The sequence below is a fragment of the Felis catus genome, chromosome B1, assembly GCF_018350175.1.
Source record: "Felis catus isolate Fca126 chromosome B1, F.catus_Fca126_mat1.0, whole genome shotgun sequence".
In the NCBI taxonomy this organism is placed as follows: Eukaryota; Metazoa; Chordata; class Mammalia; order Carnivora; family Felidae; genus Felis; species Felis catus.
In genome coordinates, this window is record NC_058371.1 from 91975313 (window position 1) to 91996062 (window position 20750).

A 20750-nucleotide genomic window follows, 5' to 3' on the forward strand; every position below is an offset into this window, starting at 1 on the left:
TATATATATATAAATATATATATCTTTATTTTTCTGCAATATTTAAACTTATTTGGAAAGTTCTAGTATGTTTCATATGTGCTAAACAACTTAAATGAGCCAGGATTTGGATGTTGGTTTGCCCAGAGCACTGTTGAACATGTTTATGCATCTTTGAATGCCACATTTGATGTCAGTGGCAAGGGAACATGTAATTCTGTGCCATAGAATGAAGGTCACTTGATCAGTTGCCTTCTTCTTCTCACTCACATCCTCGGAACTGCACCTTACAGCATGGAACATTTGACAGCCCAGACACTTTCCCAAACTAAAAAACAAAACAAAACAACAAAATAAAGCAAAGCAAAACAAAACAAAACAAAACAACAAAAACTTGTAATACTTCACAAAACATGGTTCACAAATCGTTTTTGTTCATATCATATGGATGGTTTTAAAAATGCCCATTTCCACATCCTACTTAAGATATATTGCATAAGAGTCTTTGGTCTTTGAGAAACTGCATTTGAAAAATTTCTAATTTAGAATGAATCCTAAAGTACTTATTCTAATAAGAACAATGTCAAGTTTAGGGATAATTCTACAGCAGTCATCCTCCCTTGATATTGAGTATTATTCTTTCATGGGCAATACTGTGGAATGTTTTGGTACAACCTCTTGCCTTAACAAAATTATCTTTAGTATATTTACATTATTTATGAACTATTGTGGAATATTTTTAAAAATTTCACAGGAGGATGATATATGTAACTTTAGGTATTTTTTCCCCATCTAGAACAACTTGTCTACATGGTAAGCAATCTATGCTTATTTTTAACTCTGAAGTAGAAGCTTTTAATTCTTTAATGCATGAGCTAAATCTATGAAATCAGTTCCTTCTTTAAGATGTATTGCAGTTCATAAATCTAAATAGTATGAACTTTGTTAAGATTTACACATACTCTAAGTTATTATTCCATCATATTGAATGCTTGGATAATTAAGTATTTATTTGGGGGACAAGGAAGAGAAGATTTAGCTGGAGAGAAGGAAATAGGGCAACTCCATTATAACTTGATAAAAAAACATATTTTATTAAGAAAGATGCATACTAATGGATATTTTGGATGATTATTTTTGTTCTTATGACAGTATGCCAAACTCTATCATATGTAGGTTGACTCTCAGTTACCTATAGATGTGGTATGTATAGATGATGGTAATTGTCTGGGTCCCCAGCATCATAAGTTAGCAGTAAAAGGAGCTGAGGAAATAAACACCATAACAAGAAAACGTAAGTGAATTAATCATGTATAATATGCTGCAATATCAGGTTGTAAATTACATCAGCACACTTCTAGCCCACATGTGAACCAATATCAATGATCTTGACAGCTTTTATATTGTTTGCTGGAAATATACTGGAATATTGAATGACTAAACGCCTACAGATCAGGTGACGAATCTAGTGACCTCTGGAATTTTATGAATGCTTTAATTCGGTGAGGATGTGTCCTCCAGTTATCTTCTTTTGCTAAGACACAATGCTGTTGTCATTTTTTTTTAATATGGAGGGTAGAAAAGATATGAATTCAATGGAAATGGACTGACAAACATGTACAAACTTCTGAGCAGGCTTCCATAGGTAAATAATTCATTACATGTAGAAATACAGAATGTATTTGTTTGTTTGTTTATTTATTTATTTATTATCTTTTAGAGTTTATTTATTTATTTTGAGAGAGACAGCACAGGAGGGGCAGAGACTTGGAGAGAGTCCCAAGCAGGTTCCATGAAGTCAGCACAGAGCCCGGTGGAGGGGCTCAAACTAATGAACCATGAGGTGGTGTGCCCTGAGCCAAAGTCAAGAGCCAGACGCTTAACTGACTGAGCCACCCAGGCACCCCCAGAATTTATTTTTTGCACACTTATTACCCATATACTTTCCTCAGAGCATATGACTTTGCAACATATACCTAGATGGAAATATAGCGAACATTTTTCTATGAGAAGTAGACTTATCTGTGTGTTGACCTTTTTTCTCCATGGTATTTCAAGGGAAGGTCAGTGGTCTTCAGCCAAGGACACAGGAGAAGCAGAAAATGGCTTGAGCAGCATGGGATAGGTAAGCTATGTAAGTTTAATCATTCCACTGGTAACACTTGACACATAAATATATATAAATATGATGAACTGAGGGCCACGAGGGTGGCTCAGTCACTTAAGCATCAGACTCTTGAATTTGGCTCCGATCATGATCTCTTGCTTGGTGACATCAAGTCCCGTGTCAGGCTCTACACTGAAAGCACTGGCGCCTGCTCTCTTCCTGTCCCTTACCCACTTATGTCTGTGCCCTCTCTCTCTCTCCCTCTTTCTCAAAATAAATAAATAAACATTAAATCTGTTCAAACATCTATGTTTTCCATAGTCTAGTTCCAAATGAATATGATATTATTTTTATTGTATAGAATTAAATGATATTTTTGATATTTAATTTGGATAGAATGTATTCTGTAATGAAATAATAAAAGTATAAGAAATACATACTTATATCAGTGAGTAAAACCCTCATCCTGAGGTATTTAAAGTAAAAAATTAAAGGTAAAATTTTACTGACAAAGAGGTAACATATCTCTCATTCTTATTTGTTCTCAACTTAATATCTATCAGTTCATATGATTATGTTCATTTGAATTTTTATTTCAGTGATGTATTGAAAGTCATTGGATAGTGGTGCCTGTGTGGCTCAGTTGGTTAAGCATCCGACTTCAGCTCAGCTCATGATCTCACCGTCCATGAGTTCAAGCTTCTCGTCCAGCAATGTGCTGACAGCTCAGTGCTTGGAGCCTGCTTCAAATTCTATGTCTCCTCCTCTCTCTTCCCCTCCCATGTTCATGCTCTGTTCTCTCTGTCTCTCAGTAATAAATAAATGTTAAAACAATTTTTAAAAAAAGAAAGTCATTGGATATATTATATCCATATATATATATCCATATATATAAATAATATCCAAAATATTATGTATTTTTATAATACTTTAAAAATTGATGGGGCGCCTGGGTGGCACAGTCGGTTAAGCGTCCGACTTCAGCCAGGTCACGATCTCGGGGTCCGGGAGTTCGAGCCCCGCGTCGGGCTCTGGGCTGATGGCTCCGAGCCTGGAGCCTGTTTCCGATTCTGTGTCTCCCTCTCTCTCTGCCCCTCCCCCGTTCATGCTCTGTCTCTCTCTGTCCCAAAAATAAATAAAAGACGTTGAAAAAAAATTAAAAAAAAATTGATAATGGAATTTAGAATTGTTAATAAGTAAATCAGCTGGCAACTTACTTTCTTCTTTTCCAAATACATAAAATCTTAATGAATAGAACCTGGTTCCTGAATGTCTTTCAGTTGCTTTTAGCCTTGCCACTTCTTTATCCGATAAATTATCCTATTTAAATAAGTGCTCATTGAATTAAGTTAAAATATACTTTGTTCTATATTTTAAAAGTCTTCACAAGTACGGCTTCCTGGTAACTGCTTAAGATTTCTTTTGGAATATTGAAAAGACTCAGCTTGTTCCTGCTTAGAAAAGGTTTGCTAAAAAATATAATTCAAAAGAGGCGTTCTAATAGTTCATTGATATTGATACAGCTTGTGCTTCAGCAATACTGCATAGAAATGAAATTAAAATCATAAAAGCAGAAAAAGACATGCAGATGCGTTATGAACGGCAACGTACAGGAAGCAGAGCAATCCACAATCAACTTTCATTACCTTCTCATTTTTCTCTTTTATGCACAATCAACAGTGCTTTCCTTTTCTTTTATTTATTCTGCCATTTATTTCAATGTTAACCCAAATCTCCCTTGAGTACTTTCCCCTTACTTTTTATTTCATATTCTCAATTCTTCTGAAGTTATTTACAATTATGAAAGTATATGAAGCAGTCTTTCCGGCACATATTTTTTTGTTTGTTTGTTTGGACTGTTATATATGAAGAAAATCGAGGCTTTTTTTCTGTGTGTGTGTATGTGTGTGTGTGTGTGTGTGTGTGTGTGTGTGTGTGTGTGTTTTAATAAATATCTTGGATCTAGCAACTGAATCAAAACTATATGCAATTTTACATTAACGGATATGGAGGGTTAGAACAGAGAAACAGTGCACGAATACACAATTTATACAAAGTGTAATAGGAGATATATGAACTGAGTAATGTAGTCACAGCAGTGCCTAGAATATTGCCTAAAAGGAAGAAGGTGCTTTATTAATATGTGTTACAAAGTTAAGTTATGAACTAGTTCTTAGATGTTTCCTTTTAGTAAGATATTTTATTATAATTAACATACATAAAATGATTATATCCTTATCCCGTTTCCTCTTTTGAATGATCCATGTGCATTTGAAAAGAAGTTGTATTGTCATCCAAATGCAGAGTCATAATGCATCCATAGAATTTACCTTATTGATCATATCCTTTATATATTAAAAGATTATAAACTATTACAATTTAACAACTTGATTTATCTTAGGCTAAGATTGATATATTGAATTAACATATTTTTATTGTTCTTCTGTTAACTTCTTGTCAATTTTATCAGTGGTGCTTTTTGAAGATGGTGATTGTCTTATGGTTCATGGATATTTATCCATGCCATATCCTCACTTTGGAAATTGTGCTAATATATTATGAAGGGTCTTTTGTCTTGATTTTGTTGCGGAGAATTTTACCTTTTTAGGTACCGATACCTATTTCATTTTCAGGTCCAGATCCCTATTTCATTTTGGATTGTATTCATCTGGTATACCTTTTTGTCTTTCCTTCATTTTTGTATCTTTTTTATTTTAGATATATACCTTCTAGAAACATAAACAAGGATTTTCCTTTGCAAGTCATTCTGAAATTATTTGTCATTGAAAAGAGAAAAAAATCCCATTTACATTTGGGGGCAGAATCTTTTATTCGGTCTCATATCTGCCATCACTTTATTTCATTATTCTTTGTGTGACACTTAATGTGATATTTTTCACATACTGGTCTATTTCTATTGACATTTTTTGTCTGTTTTGTTTTGGTAGTTTGGAAACTTTACAATTTTTTTTTCTAGCGGTCACCTTTTTCCTAATTGCCTGGAGACAATTCTTCATGGAGTTTCTGCAAGTCTGCATAAGCTTTTGTTAACTACTTTTTCAGGACATTTGTATTGCAAACAGCCTTGGAAGACTGAGATAGTGACTATCTCCAGGAAAGAGAACATATTTGTTTTCTGAGCAAGAAAATAAAGATGATGTCTCCAGCTGCGGCCAAGTTTAGGCAAATTTTCTACCAGCCCACGTTAAAAGATGTAAGCTTCCTAAATTTGGGGCTCCTCAGCTGTGACACGAACCTACTGTAAGAGCAACATCCACCTGTGCCCTTCTCAACATCACCTCCTCGGGACCTGGCAGTAGGGAAGTGAAGGGAATGAGGATAGTGTCCTATTCTCTCCGTCAGGGGTGGCTTGTCTACTGCTAGCTCCTACGAAACTGGCAGTCTGACTTGTTAGCTTTCAGGAAGGATAAAATTTCACGTGTACGTAGTTTTTGACGTTAATACACATGTTTCCTTTCATCTACCTTTACATTACTTCCGTTCAGATGGCCATCTCCTAAATGTCTTTTGCCTGCTATCTATTAGCCATAGGCAATCATGAGCTGCTTCTACTTTCTTCTTTTTCTTTTCTGTTTTTCTCCAGTTTATATCATTACTTTTTTGTCAAAGCAAATGACATTTTATAACAGTCTTCCATCTTTAGCCCCCTCCTGTATTAGTAATAAATTTATAAGCAGACCTGTTCAACTCTCACCAAGTGTACTTTTGCCCAAATGTGTCTAAGTAAGCTCATATAATGTTGATGAAGAACAAATGGGGAACATAACTAAAGCCACATGTAGCCTGAGGATGATTTGGGGGACTTTCTGAAATAAGAATATTGGCAAATGTGCCATGGAATTCTTTAAACTGATGAGACTGGAAAGCAGATTAAAAACTAATATATTTTTTAAGTTTATTTTAGTTTTTTGAGAGAGAGAGAGAGAGTAAAAGAGAGAGGACAAAGAGAGAAAACAGGGAAAGGGCAGACAGAGGGAGACACAGAATCTGAAGCAGGCTCCAGGCTCTGAGCTGTCAGCACAGAGCCTGACATGGAGCTGGAACCCATGAACCCTGAGATCATGACCTGAGCCGAAGTCGGATGCTTAACCGACTAAGCCACCCAGGTGCCCCTAAAGTAATATTTTTGATTTAAGTCAAGACAGAGTACAATATCCTTCTTTTCTACCACTTATATCCCTGAATCACAGCTTGTCCCGAGTCATAGAACAATGATGATATACCTAAAGAGTCAGAGGTTTAAAAACTGAATTCTTTCATGGCTGCGGATCCAAAATAAGTTTAAGAAGCTAGCACTACCTAGATGAGGGCAAGACCATAAGGTATGTTACAAGTTTTTTCATGCTGTCATTCAATTTCTTCCTAATACTTGCATTGTTACGTGAAATGTTGGTGTCCTCATAATTTTAAATTTGAATTAAAAGGTATCCTGTAATAGCTTTATGTTTAAAGAATCACATTCTAAAAAGTATAAATGTGTACTTAAATAAGAAAACTGATTCCATTTTCTGAAGTTATATAGAATGTTATTTATTAATCCTGGCAATGTTTATTCTATCCCTTTTTCTTTTCTCTCCAACTACTCTGTCTTCTTTTGACAGATTAGAGGGAACCCAATTATAAGACAGAGGGCTTTATTCTTTGATGGGATAAGTATGATTATTGAGAAAATGAACTGTAGTAAAAGGTACTTCTTTTAAATAAGGCCGTGAAGATTACCAAGACTGTGTGGATGATTGGCCATTCTACACTGTAGCAGAATGAATGAAATATAAACTATACTTCCTGGTAAACGGAAACTATACTTGCTTTCTTTAGCCAACAGCAAACATCCCTGAAATTAGAACATTTGAAATCCAACCATATATGTTTCCATTTGATTTACCACTTTGTTTTTCTTTTTTAAATTTTTATTTATTTATTTTGAGAGAGGCAGAGACAGCATGAGGGGAAGGGGCAGAGAGAGGGGGAGAGAGAGAATCCCAAGTAGGCTCCACACCTGCCCAAAGTGGGTTTGGAACTCAGGAACTGTGAGCTCATGACTTGAGCCGAAATCAAGAGTTGGAAGATTAGCCTACTGAACCACCCAGGCGACCCTGATTTGCCACCTTAAACCTACAAAAAATAAATTATTGTGTTTTATTTACCTAATTTATTAACTTCACTGCTGAGCAAGGAAATGGGAATCTGTACATACTCAGGATCTATTTGTTCATCGCCACAGACTGAAACACTGTGACTTTTAGTCACACTTGAGAGTGCTTGCTCAGGGCCCAAGCTTGCTGTTTCCCTTTAATAGAGAAGGAGGTGCCATTCATCATTATGTGAGGTGGAGCTGGGGTCAAAAGATTTCCAAATAAATCCCGAATGGCAGTCAATTAGTCATTACTTTCACAGCTTGTCCATACATCTCTTGTTAAGTGAATGTTTATACACTTACCCTCCCTAAAGGCCTACCAGTAACTTTATGAAACATGGTGACATAGAGCTGTGACACAGCCCTGTTACAAACTCTGTCTCCAATGGCAGTTAATCACAGGATGCCATGAGCTCAACAAAACCTCAGCACAATACGGTGAAGATCTGCTGTGCTTGTTTCCGCTATAAATCTTGTGAATGTCTTTTACTTTACCAAACAAACTATTAATAAATTCAACTTGCAGTAAGGAAAACACATATGAAACAGTGTATTTCATGATGGCTTTTGAGTAGTGTCTTAAATCAGACTCTGGAGTAGTAATTACTCTTTTTTTAAAATCTTACATTTGCGAGTAGAATATCATGTTTGCCCACTGTTTGTTAGAAGCCCAGCATTACATAAATGTCAGCCATCTGATACCAGAAACAAACATTGTTAGAACTCCCAAAGCATCAGAGAAATAAGGAGTAAGTATAGAACTGTCTTCTGCTATTAAGTAGCAATTACTCGAATCTCTCTGGAACAGAGTAAGAATGGATTCCTGGCTGTGGCTACAAACTAAAACCAATTATTTCACTTCTTTTGGTGTTAATTTTACTGTACTGAAAATATGCATTTTCATAAATAACAGTTATACACTTTGGAGAAGTTACTTTAATATATTTTATGTTACCTGAATGAAGTTCAAGAAAATACTCAGTCACTTTCAAAAACTTACATCTCATTTTGTAGTAAAGGAAGTAAAATAAATTCGACTCAGATATTTCTAAAAATTCTACAGGGAAATAATTACATTAGTCATTGTAAATGCTAAATGCGAGCAGGTGTCACTCTATAATATAAATAAAGTACTGTTATAGTTATCATAATAGCCTATGCCACACATCCTAGGATGAATATTTTGTAGTAGGTAGTGACAGCCATGATAAAAGGATCAGATAATATTCATAAGGGACATGTCACAGAAAAAGAAAGAAAAAACAAACTAAAGTTTCAGCCAAATTGATTTGCTTCTCTTTGTCTTTCTCTGTTTCCTTTTCTATTTTTAGGAATATTTGGAAGCATATTTGTTTTCGTCTAGAGATGTGAATCATTTGGATTTCACATCTCTGTGCTGAGTTTGATGGCTTCTTAATAGTTCACAAGTACATATAAACCTAATACATAATTCACAAAATAAAGGCAATCAGTAGTTTAATGGCATATGTTATTGGAATTGACAAGCTTTGGTTTTGCCTGTATAGAACTAAATACACGATTCTCATCATTCTCTTTCTCGAACCCTTGAATTCTTGTTTTTATAAATATGAATGAAATTACTGCTCACTAATTTACTCTTGAAATAAAAGAACTTGCAGCAAAGGAGAACCAGCCACTGCACAGGTTGACTTCCAATGCATTCAAAATGACTACATTTAAGGACTGCCAGATAGATCACTCTGTATCTACATGTGTGGAAGCATTCTTCAATTAGATCAATGCTAATTTTGTCACCAGATATAATTTTGATGCAAAGGTTAGTATTGTCGTTGAAACAGGAATACTATGTTATGTAATTTATTTCTAAGAAATTTATTTTTTTGATTTATTTATTTTGAGAGAGAGAGCACATGAGCAGGGAAGGGGCACAGAGAGAGAGAAGCCCAAACAGACTCCCTGTTGACAGAACAGAGCCCAGTGAGGGGCTCGATCTCACAAGCCATGAGATCAGGACCTGAGGCAAAACCAAGAGTTGGACACTTACCCGACTGAGTCACTCAGGCACTCCTATTCTGAATAAATTTAAATCAAACCTAGTACAATATACCAGTTTAATAAATGTCTAGTAAAAATAGAAGAATTATGTTTGTACCAGTTGTGGTTCTGTTGTTTCTGAAAATGTATACAAATAATATAAGTGGAAACACTCACTGTAGAAATTCTTCATTTAATGTATTATATTATATATTATTACTTTGAAGTGATTTGAGGATTGTTTCCACCTGTTTATGAGCTTATGTACAGCATCATATATGTTTTCAAAGTTAATATTTTCAATCTTTTATTTATTTTTTTGTTATGTTATTGTTTTGATCACAAACATTTATGGATATGTGTATAAATTAATGCTTATTTCCAAGTTAGTGCTAAAACAAATATTTTAAATAGCTTTTCTTGTGTGTGTAGAAAGTGTAAGGAAGCAAAAATCTAGGTAATATATATAGATACAAACGGAAATGTGAGGAATATAGACATCATATCACTCACATCCTAACTTTTTTTTTTAACGTTTATTTATTTTTGAGACAGAGAGAGACAGAGCATGAATGGGGAGGGTCAGAGAGAGAGGGAGACACAGAATCTGAAACAGGCTCCGGGCTCTGAGCGGTCAGCACAGAGCCCGACGCGGGGCTGGAACTCACGGACCGTGAGATCATGACCTGAGCCGAAGTCGGACGCTTAACCGACTGAGCCACCCAGGCACCCCATATCCCAACTTCTTTTAATGCTAGCCTTCACTTACTTAAAAATGCATATGAGAAAGCTATAAATATGAGGGAATGTATTATCTGCTAATTTTTTATTATTGTGGTTGGAATGACAAATAGTAAAGTTATTTTCCTCAGAGATAATTTGTGCAAAATGTATCATTAAAGAAATCTCCTTTGGAACAATGAACTATTTAAAAATATTCTGCTCATTCATACATTTTTACTTAAAGAATTTCTCCTTGGATTATACCAGAATATGAAAAATTGACAAATTAAAAAATATCTTTTAGAATGTGGTATAGTCATTATTAAGGTCATATATATATATGTATATATATATATATATATATATATATATAATCATCAGTAAGGTCATTAGTAATGTCATATATAGAGTCATTAGTAAGGCTATATATGTGTGTGTGTATATATATATATATATATATATATGTGTGTGTGTGTGTGTATTTTTAGATTAATTAGGCCTTGTGGTACTGTTTCTCAGAGAAATTTAGTTTTATGTGTTTTTTCTTACAAAATAATATTTCTGGAAATGATTAAACTAAACTATTAAAATATGTTCACTGATAGCTTAGTCAGCTTAAATAATATGAATAATATATTTTTATCTGCTATACTTATTTTGTAATGGGACTAAATGTTTACATACCATAATTGGGCTTCCTATGCAACTAAGGAAGAATCATGGCAGAAACCATTAGTTATCCCCTAATCTTTTCTTACTTTCTATTATAAAAACAGAAAATGTAACTGGATACACTGTTATTCAGCATAAGGACAACTACTTTCCTTGCAGCTAGATATACTCCCATGAGTAAATTCTGACAAAACAGATATAAACATAAGTGTTTTACAGAAGCTGTCTTGAACACTTCTTTAGATTATACATCTGATGCTGTCACTTTCACATCTTTTTGTTTCTCCTTCATCCACCTGAGGACACAGCTTCCACCTTGAACCAAGAGAATGAGAGTAGACTGGTAAATTTGAAGGAGTCTGGATCCATAAAAAAGTTTGTGGATCAGACTTGGATTTGTGCCTCTGAAGTTTACATGAGGGAAATAAATTTCTATCTTTGGTATGCCTCCCTTATTTTAGATTTTTCTATTACCCATAGCCAAATCCTATGTAATACAGGAAAGAAAGGGCCAGGTTATAAATACACTTGAAAGAGTGAGGAGACATCTCTTGTCATTGCATGTCTCTTAAAGAATTATGTAATTACTTAAGAGCTACACATTGAAGATAAATCTGACAGAAGCCTACTTTTGTTTGGCGCATGAGGTAACAATATTACTTATATTTTAAAATGTTGTAGAAAAGAAAAAAAAAATCAAAGAGAATACTTGAGAGAGACTGTATGTGGCCTGGAAAATCTACTAGCCTATCTGGTCCTTTGCAGTAAAATTAGGCACCCCAAGTATTGATTTTCCTCTAATTCTCTATGACTTTCACCTTTATATTTATTATTTCCTTTTATTGAGCAGCCTTGAACCAACACATTTCATATTTCCTATTCCAATCATTACATATGCTATGTTGACTATTTGGCATTAAATGAAAAATGTCTTTATATTTTGAATGTCTGTCTACAGATTCATAGAGCTAGACTATTTAGTTGTCATTCACATATTTAGACATCTAGACATTGTGGTTAAATATGATCTCCTAAATAGAAATTTGAAACTCTTTCATCCGACTTTCAGTGTTGTTATCTTGGATTAGGTGCTGTGATAATGACTGACTTCACCCATTGTAGATCATTACATTAGTTAAACCTTTGAAATCCGTGGTGCCTCTGTCTTTTCATCACATGATTAACACCTCCATGTCCAATACTAGCTTATTTTTTCACCATTAAGGTTAAACTTTGAAGGCAAAATAATGGTATTCTTGTAAAGGAAGATCTTGACAAATAATGCTAAAACAGTGTTTTATTGATTAGGGCCAACAAACACAGTTTAGAGTTGTCATATTAGACTCCCAGCAGCTGTATTTTGAAAGGAAATAAAAACTATACAAGCACATGAGAGAACAAACAGGATATTTATCATAAGTGATGGTTGATTTTATGTATAGACTTTGTTAGACTATGGTGACCAGTAGTTTGGTCATACATTTGTCTCGATATTTCTGTAAGTATTTTTTAGATGTGATTAATTTTAAAAATCAGGTGAGCTTAAGCAAAGGAGATTACCCTCCATAATGTGCATGAGTCTCATTCAATCAGGTGCAGATATACGGTGCAAAGTCAGATTTTTCAAAGAGGGAATTCTGCCTCCAGACTATAACATAGAAATTTTGCCTGTTTCCAACCTTTTGTTTCAAAAATATAACATCAAATCTTACCTGAATCTCCAGACTGCCAGCTTGCCCGCCAGATTTCAGATTTGTCAACCCACACAATGGCATGAACCAATTCCTTAAAATAAAGCTCTCTCTCTCTCCTCTCTATTATATATATACATACATATATATATATATATATATATATACACACATATATATCTTTCTAGCTCATATATATATTTGGTTCTATTCCTCTGGAGGAACAGATGTACATTATAATAGCGAATATGAACAAAATTATGAAAAATAATAAGCACTGACTGACATGGTTAAGTGGAGGATGGAGCCATTAAAAAAATTGCTACTTCTTACAAGAGTTGATATGCTAGATTGAAGAATGTGGACACTACCTTTTAAGCTAAGTGATTGACTAATGGATCTTAAGTAAATGGCATTCCATTTAGACAGATACCTGTAGTTCTTATGTGAAGAGAATTGATAAACAGAAGTCTTTAGAAAAGGGAATTAGTGGACATGTTCTTGCAAACAGTGCCAGCAAAGGGTGATGAGTACCTGTGCTATGTCAGTGATAATACAGATGAAAAGAGGACATGGAAATGAGTCATATTTCCTAATAAAATTGATAGAAGCTATAATACAGAGAGTAAACAATGAACAGTAAGGCAATAAGTTCATATTTATAAATATATTCTTAACTGTAAATAGGCTAAATTCTCACTCAAAAAACATAGTGACTGAATGTATATTAAAAAAAATAAGACCCACTTATATGCTGCCTACGAGAGACCTATTTTAGTTGTGAGATCGCACACAGACTGAAAGTGAAGAATGGAAAAAAGATATTGCATGCCAATGAAATCCAAAAGAAAGCTGGAGGAGCTATACTTAATGCCAGACAAAATAGCCTTTGAAACAGGTTGTATAAGAGACAAAGATGAGTGTTACATAATACTAAAGGGGTAAATCCAATGAGAGGATATTACCAGTTATAGATATTTATGTACTCACCATAGAAACATCTAAAATATGTAAAGCAAATATTAACAGATATAAAAGGAGAAAAAGACAGCAGTGCAATAATAACAGGACATTTTAAGGACGATTCTTATATCAATGGATAGATCATCCAGAGATAAAATTAATAAGGAGACACTGGCCTTAAATAACAGATTAGGCTGGATAGAGTTAACAGACGTATACAGACTATTCCATTCGGTATGTGTGCTGCCAAAGCAAGCACGTAGAATATTCCATTCAAAGGCAACAAAATACACATTCTTCTCAAGTGCAGATGAAACATTTTCCAGGTTAGATCATATGTCAGACAACAAAATAAGTTAATAAGTTTAAAAGGACGAAAATTTTATTAAACATTCTTTCCAATCACAATGATACGAAATCACAAATTAATTACCTGAAGAAAACTGGAAAGTTCAAAATATGTGGAGATTAAACAACATGTTACTGAACAACCAATGATTCAAGGAAGAAGTCAAAAGAGAAATTAAAAAAAAATGCCTTGAGAAAAATGAAAATGGAAACATACCCTTCCAAAACTTGGAATGCAAGATACACATTTCTAAGAGGGACGTTCATAACAATAAATGCCTACCTCAAGAATAAGGGGAAGTCTGAAATAAACAACTTAATTTGCACCTTAAGGAACTACACAGAAAAGAACAAAGCTCAAAGTTAGTAGAAGAAAAGAAATAACAAAGAATAGATCAGAAATAAATAAAATAGAGACTAAAAAGGCAATAAAAAACATCAAGGAAGCTAATAGCTCATTCTTTAAAAACATAAACCGGGGCACCTGGGTGGCTCAGAGGGTTAAGCACCTGACTCTTGGTTTCGGTCCAGGTCATGATCTCATGGTTCATGAGTTTGAGCCCACACCAGGCTCTGTGCTGATGGTGTGGAGTATGCTGTGGATTCTCTCTCTCCCTCTCTCTCTGTCCCTCCCCTGCTCATGGTCTCTCTCTCTCTCTCTCTCTCTCTCTCTCTCTCTCTCAAAATAAATAAATAAACTTAAAAAATAAAAATAACACATAAATAAATAAAAACATAAACAAAATTAAAAAACATAAAAAGTAAAAATGAAAAAGCTTCTGAACAACAAACGAAACCATAAGCAAAATGAAAAGGTAACCTATGAAATGTGAGAAATTATTTCTTACCATTTATATATCTGATAAGGGACTAATGCTCAAAATATACAAAAAGCGCGTACAAATCAACAGCAAAAAAAAAAAAAAATCCAATTTAAAAACGGGCAGAGGATCTAAACATTTTCCCAAAGAAAACATACCAAAAGGTACATGAAAAGATGTTCAACATCATTAATCATCAGGGAAATGCAGATCAAAGCCATAATGAAATACCACTTCACACGGATTAGAATGGCTATTATCAAAAAGACAAGAAGTAAAAAGCGTTGGTGTGGTTTGAAGAAAAGGGAATGCTTATGCACTGTTGGTGGGAATGTCAATTGGTGCAGCAACAATGCATAACACTATGAAACTTCCTCAAAAAATGAAAAATAGAATTGCCATATGATCCAGTAATTCCATGTCTGAGTATTTATCCAAAGAAAATAAAACCATGAACTCAAAAAGACATTCACTCCCCAGTTCTCATTGCAGCATTATTTACAATCGATAAGATAGGGAAACAACCTAAGTGTGCATTTGTCCATTTACGGATGGATGAATAAATGGCAGTATATATACAAGGTAGATGTGTATATATATTATACACAAACATACATATAATGGAATCTTTTGAGCCATAAAAAATGAAATCTTGATATTTATAACAACATGAATAGACCTCGAGGGCATTATGCAAAGTGAAATAAATCAGACAGACAAAGACAGATACAATTTCTCTTACATATGTGAAATCTAGAAAAAATAAATAAATAAACACAAAACCAAAAACAAACGTAAAAACCAGTTCTCACAGAACAGAAAACAGATTGGTAGTTGCCAGAGTCAGGAAGTAGGAGGGTGAGAGAAATCTGGGAAGGAGGTCAAAAGAGAGAGAGAGACAGAGGAGAGGAGAGAGAGGTAGAAAGGCAGTGAATTTAGACAACTGTTTCACAAAGTTTGGTGAAAGAAGAAGAAAATGTGACATTTACTAGATTTCCCTGAGTCTGTTTTCTCATCTACAAAAGATGTCTATAACACAAAATGCAGTTCTATTCTATCCATGAAGCTAATATCATCAATATCATAATTGTTCTGGCTCAGTCTGCAATAGAACTGAACCACCCAAACACTCAATACTTGCTCAGAGACAGTATGCTTCTCTTGCAGAATTTACTGCTTGGATAACAACTTCTGCTCTGTAAGTCATAGGTTGTTAATCCAGGGTCAGAAAGAAAGTGGCCACGACATTTTCTATTACTTTTTCTTACTTTTTTTTTTACTTCACATAATAAAGATACTCACTTCACCGAAGGAAGGAAAGAAGAAAGAAGAAAGAAAGAAAGAAAGAAAGAAAGAAAGAAAGAAAGAAAGAAAGAGGAAGGAAGAAAGAAGGGAGGGAGGGAGGAGGGGAGGAAGGAAAAAGAAAAGTGGCAGTGAAGGAATTGAATATTCATTAGCACAAAGCAGTCTAGGCATGTTAACTTCAAAAGATTCATAGCCATTCAGTTATTATTTCAGAAGAAGAAAAAAACACTCATACCATTATATTCATACTGTTGTTTTTAATGATATCATTTTGTAATTTTTCTTTATAATTAATTTTCCATCTATTTTGGTTAAATAATAGCTGTAAACAATAGGGTTTACACTCACTGTTGTTTCTACATAGTTAAGAAAACAATTTGAATCAACTCTAGGGTATAAGAGAAATGCATTCCTTTATAAGAGATCTAAATACTATACAAGTTTGAGGAACATTGGACTAGGCCAAGTCATTCCTCACTATCTTGACATGAAAAAAAAAAAAATTGGCAAGTCTGGTAACTTACAAGTTGCATTAGGTAAGACAAAAAGAGGGATTATTCTATTCTAGGGTCTGGGGAGACCCCTGTCCCAAGGCTTTTTCCCAGCCAGTCCCAAAGATGTTACAGAAGGCTCTTAAGAGTCTCTTCAGGAGAAAGAATTCAAGGACAGACACAACACAGCATATGAGGAACATAAGCAGGGGTTTATTAAAGTGAATGTACATTCCTGAGATGTGTTAGTAGGTGAACTCTGAGAAAGAGAGAGAGGGAGAGAGACAGAGAGAGACAGAGAGACAGAGACAGAGACAGAGAGAGACAGAGAAAGAGCTAGGAAGAGAGAGCTCTGCCCAGGGGCTCTTATCTTTTATTAACAGTTGTTAACTAGGAGGTGGAATATTCATTGCTTAAGGTGGGGATTTCTTGGAAACAAGGTTTCAAGCCTTTTCTGCCTTACTTGGTCGCATTCTGGCCTGTCTGGTTTCATCCAGATTCTTGTGGTTTGTTTCTGGAGTGCTGGCAAGACAAGTTTTTAACTTTCCCAATAGCTAATCCTGACTCTCCCTTTGTTGGTTGGCCTCTAGGCATCCTATTAAAACCTAACTAACTGCCTCCTCTAACACTAGCACTGGCACAGGACTGGATAATGTGTTTCCAAATAAAAGGAAGAGAAAATTGGGGTGCCTGGGTGGTTCAGTCAGTTAAGCATCCAACTTCTGCTTAGGTCATGATTTTGCAGTTCGTGGGTTCGAGCCCTGCGTGGGGCTCTGTGATGACAGCTCAGAGCCTGGAGCCTGCTTCAGATTCTGTGTCTCCCTCTTTCTCTGTTCCTCCCCTGCTCATACTCTGTCTCTCTCTTTCTCAAAAATAAATAAAGATTTAATTTTTTTAAAGAGAAAATTTAGAAAAGAACATTACAACTTTATTTTTCGTTCAGTGTTTAGATGTCATTAGAAATTAGAGCTAGAGAAGAATACAAATACAGTAAACATTTAAATACATTAAACATTTAAATACAGGAAACATTTAAATACAGGAAACATTTAAAAGAATACAGTAAACATTAAAAGATTATGGCAACAAGATTTAGCAAATAGTTTTAGTATATGGGTTAAAAGAGGGGCAAGTCAAAATGTCCATGATTGTTTAGATAACTGGTGTGTTATCAACTGAGATAAAGAACACAAATGGAGGAATAGATTTATTTATTAATTTTTTTAGGAATAGATTTAATAAGAGAAGATGATGAGTTCAAATTTGAAAATTTTCTTTTCTTTTTTTTTTTTTATTTTTTTTTCAACGTTTATTTATTTTTGGGACAGAGAGAGACAGAGCATGAACGAGGGAGGGGCAGAGAGAGAGGGAGACACAGAATCGGAAACAGGTTCCAGGCTCCGAGCCATCAGCCCAGAGCCTGACGCGGGGCTCGAACTCCTGGACCGCGAGATCGTGACCTGGCTGAAGTCGGATGCTTAATCGACTGAGCCACCCAGGCGCCCCCAAATTTGAAAATTTTCAATTTGAGTTTTTTTGTGGAATATTTATCGAGAAGATATATAATAGATACTTAAGTCAGGAAGAAGTTTGGACTAAATAATAGAAATATCTTAGTCTTTTTTTTAAAATTTTTTTCAACGTTTTTTATTTATTTTTGGGACAGAGAGAGACAGAGCATGAACGGGGAAGGGGCAGAGAGAGAGCGAGACACAGAGTCGGAAACAGGCTCCAGGCTCCGAGCCATCAGCCCAGAGCCTGACGCCATCAGCCCAGAGCCTGACGCGGGGCTCGAACTCATGGACCGCGAGATCGTGACCTGGCTGAAGTCGGACGCTCAACCGACTGCGCCACCCAGGCGCCCCTGGAGGGTTTCTTTTTAAGTTTATTTAGAGAGAGAGAGAGAGAGAGAGAGAGAGAATTCCAAGCAGTCTCCACATTCTCAGCTGGAAGTCTGATGCGGTGCTCTAACTCTGGAACCCTGAGATCATGACCTTAGCTGAAGTTAAAGGTCAGATGCTTAACCCCCAGCCACCAGGACCCAGGAGAATGGAATTTTTTGAAGGAAGAAGACAAAGAAGACGAAGAAGGAGGAGGAGGAGGAGGAGGAGGAGGAGGAGGAGGAGAAGGAGGAGGAGGAGAAGAAGGAGAAGGAGAAGAAGAAGAAGAAGAAGAAGAAGAAGAAGAAGGAAACAGAGAAGGTATAGGTGGAGTAAAAGGAGATAATAGAAGGAATAGCAGTAAATGTATAGGGAAAAAAAGAGTGTTAAGAAAAGCGGGAAAGAGGAGAGTAATCACTGATACCTATGGCGAGAAAAAGGTAGATAAACATTGAATGTGGCAACAGACATCAGCCTCAGAGAGAAAAGTCAGAGTAGCTTTTTGTCAATGAAAACCCTGTTCAATTTTTTGTGAGAAGCGAATTTAGACAATTCTTTCAAGAAAGTTAGTAAAGAAGATGGAGAGAGATGTCAGACAGTAGCTGTTAGGAGACATGGAATGAAATGAGGCTTTTGGTTTTATTTCATTTGTTCAGAGTGAAGTCCTGTATAAAAGAAGATAAGTGGAAGAGACAGAAGATTAATGCCCAGTTAGATGTACTGGCCTTGAAACAGAGAATATTACCTCATTTTAGGAATGGATAAAAAAAACAAAGATGAATGGTGGTGCAAATAAATTTGAAGGTATATTGATTTTTTTAGAATGCATGTATCAAATAATTTCAAATTTCTCAAAAAAGTATTTATATCAGCCATCCAATCTAAGGTTTTCAGGCATTTAAAAATGCCAAGGAGAAATAATGAAGATATAAATTTGGAAAGTTTATAACTTATTTTTAATAACCATTAGTCATCCTTATTTAGTAACATACTAGATTATATTGTACTAGTGAATGAAAGAGTGTTAAGAAAATGTGGCTTGTTTGCTGTAGTGAAAGGGGGGACGAAGGAAAGCCAAGCATGAAAATTGACTCTTGGTGCAAAAACCGAGTAGCTGATGGAAGAAAAGAATCCGCTGTTCTCCCCACATGGTTTTGTTTTATTGACATTCACCCCAGAAATCATTGACAAAATAGTAGTGTCCCTTGAGGCTTGACATTAAATCAAGGAAACCATAAATAGAATACATTTACAATTTTCAAAAGCCATTGTAGCATATACATTCATCCTTTAAGTTTTAGATAGCGTTTGTATCACTGAGGTAGAGTATAGTGAAGTATACCCCAAGAAAACACAGTTGGGGAAACTTGAAGATTACTCAAGCTTGAGAGGTTCTTGCCTGTGACAACGTGTGTCCATGGACGAGACAGGGAATACAAAGCACACCTACATTCGTTAAGTTTTCCAAGTAAAGGAAAAACAGCAATGCCTGGGTAACAGATATTGATATTGTAGGCATTTAATTGACATGCAATGGCTTTGCATATTATTGAATACCAGAATTGGCTCTTAACCTAAATAAATACGTGAAGCCCCTAAAACTTTTATGTTTATCCCTTCATGTTTATCTCCATGATCTTCAAGAGCCAACACTTCCTATTTCATAGACAGTAATAATGAGCTTCAGTTACTGCTAAATTGACTGTGGCAACCATGGACATGTTCCACACGGATATCCCTGCAAAAGAAAACTGCTATAAGGATTGTAATCAGCTGGCAATCGCAGTGACAATACTTTTAGAATCTGCCACAGTCTTTTAGCCCAAGAACACACCCCTCCTGGAGAGTTTGAGCTAATGACTGGGTGAGGTGCTGTGCTCAGGCCCTTGTTTCTGCTCAACACAGAGCTTCTCCAATAGACCATCTTCTCTGGGCTTCCCTCTTGGCATGAGTGAGACTTTCTCAAAATTGCATCAGTAGCTCTTCCTACTCAATATTTCTTGTGTACCTCTGTATTTTCATAGATATCAAACCTGCATCACAGATTTGTAGGTTCTTCCTACTAGGACCCCCTTTCTCCTTTGTCTTCACAGACTTTATGCCCAATGAATCTCTTCCACTTCTAACTTAATCTTAGTGTCGGCTTCTCAGTAGAATTGGACTGATACATTGACTCTCATTTTATAAATGGTAAAGGTTGACACATTTTGAAATGCAGTCTTTTCTGTTTGTACATTATCAAAGGTAAATGTGGAGACCAATATTCACACGAGAAATAAGTACATCAATGTATCATTGCTGCAGTAACATATTACCAGAAAACCTTAGTGACACAAACAACACAGATTTATTCTCTTAAAATTCTGGAGGTAAGAAGTCCAAACAGAGTTTTCTGGAGTTAATATCAATGTATAAGCAGGGATGTTTTCTTCTGGGGGTTCCAGGGAAGAATCTATTTCCTTGTCTTTTTTAACTTCTATCGGCCATCCCTATTGGTTTATAGTAATTTCTTCCGTCTTCAGTGCACATGGCTCCAATTTCTGCTTCCTTGCCTTTACCATTATAGTCAAATCTACCTCTTCCTCCCTCTCACAAG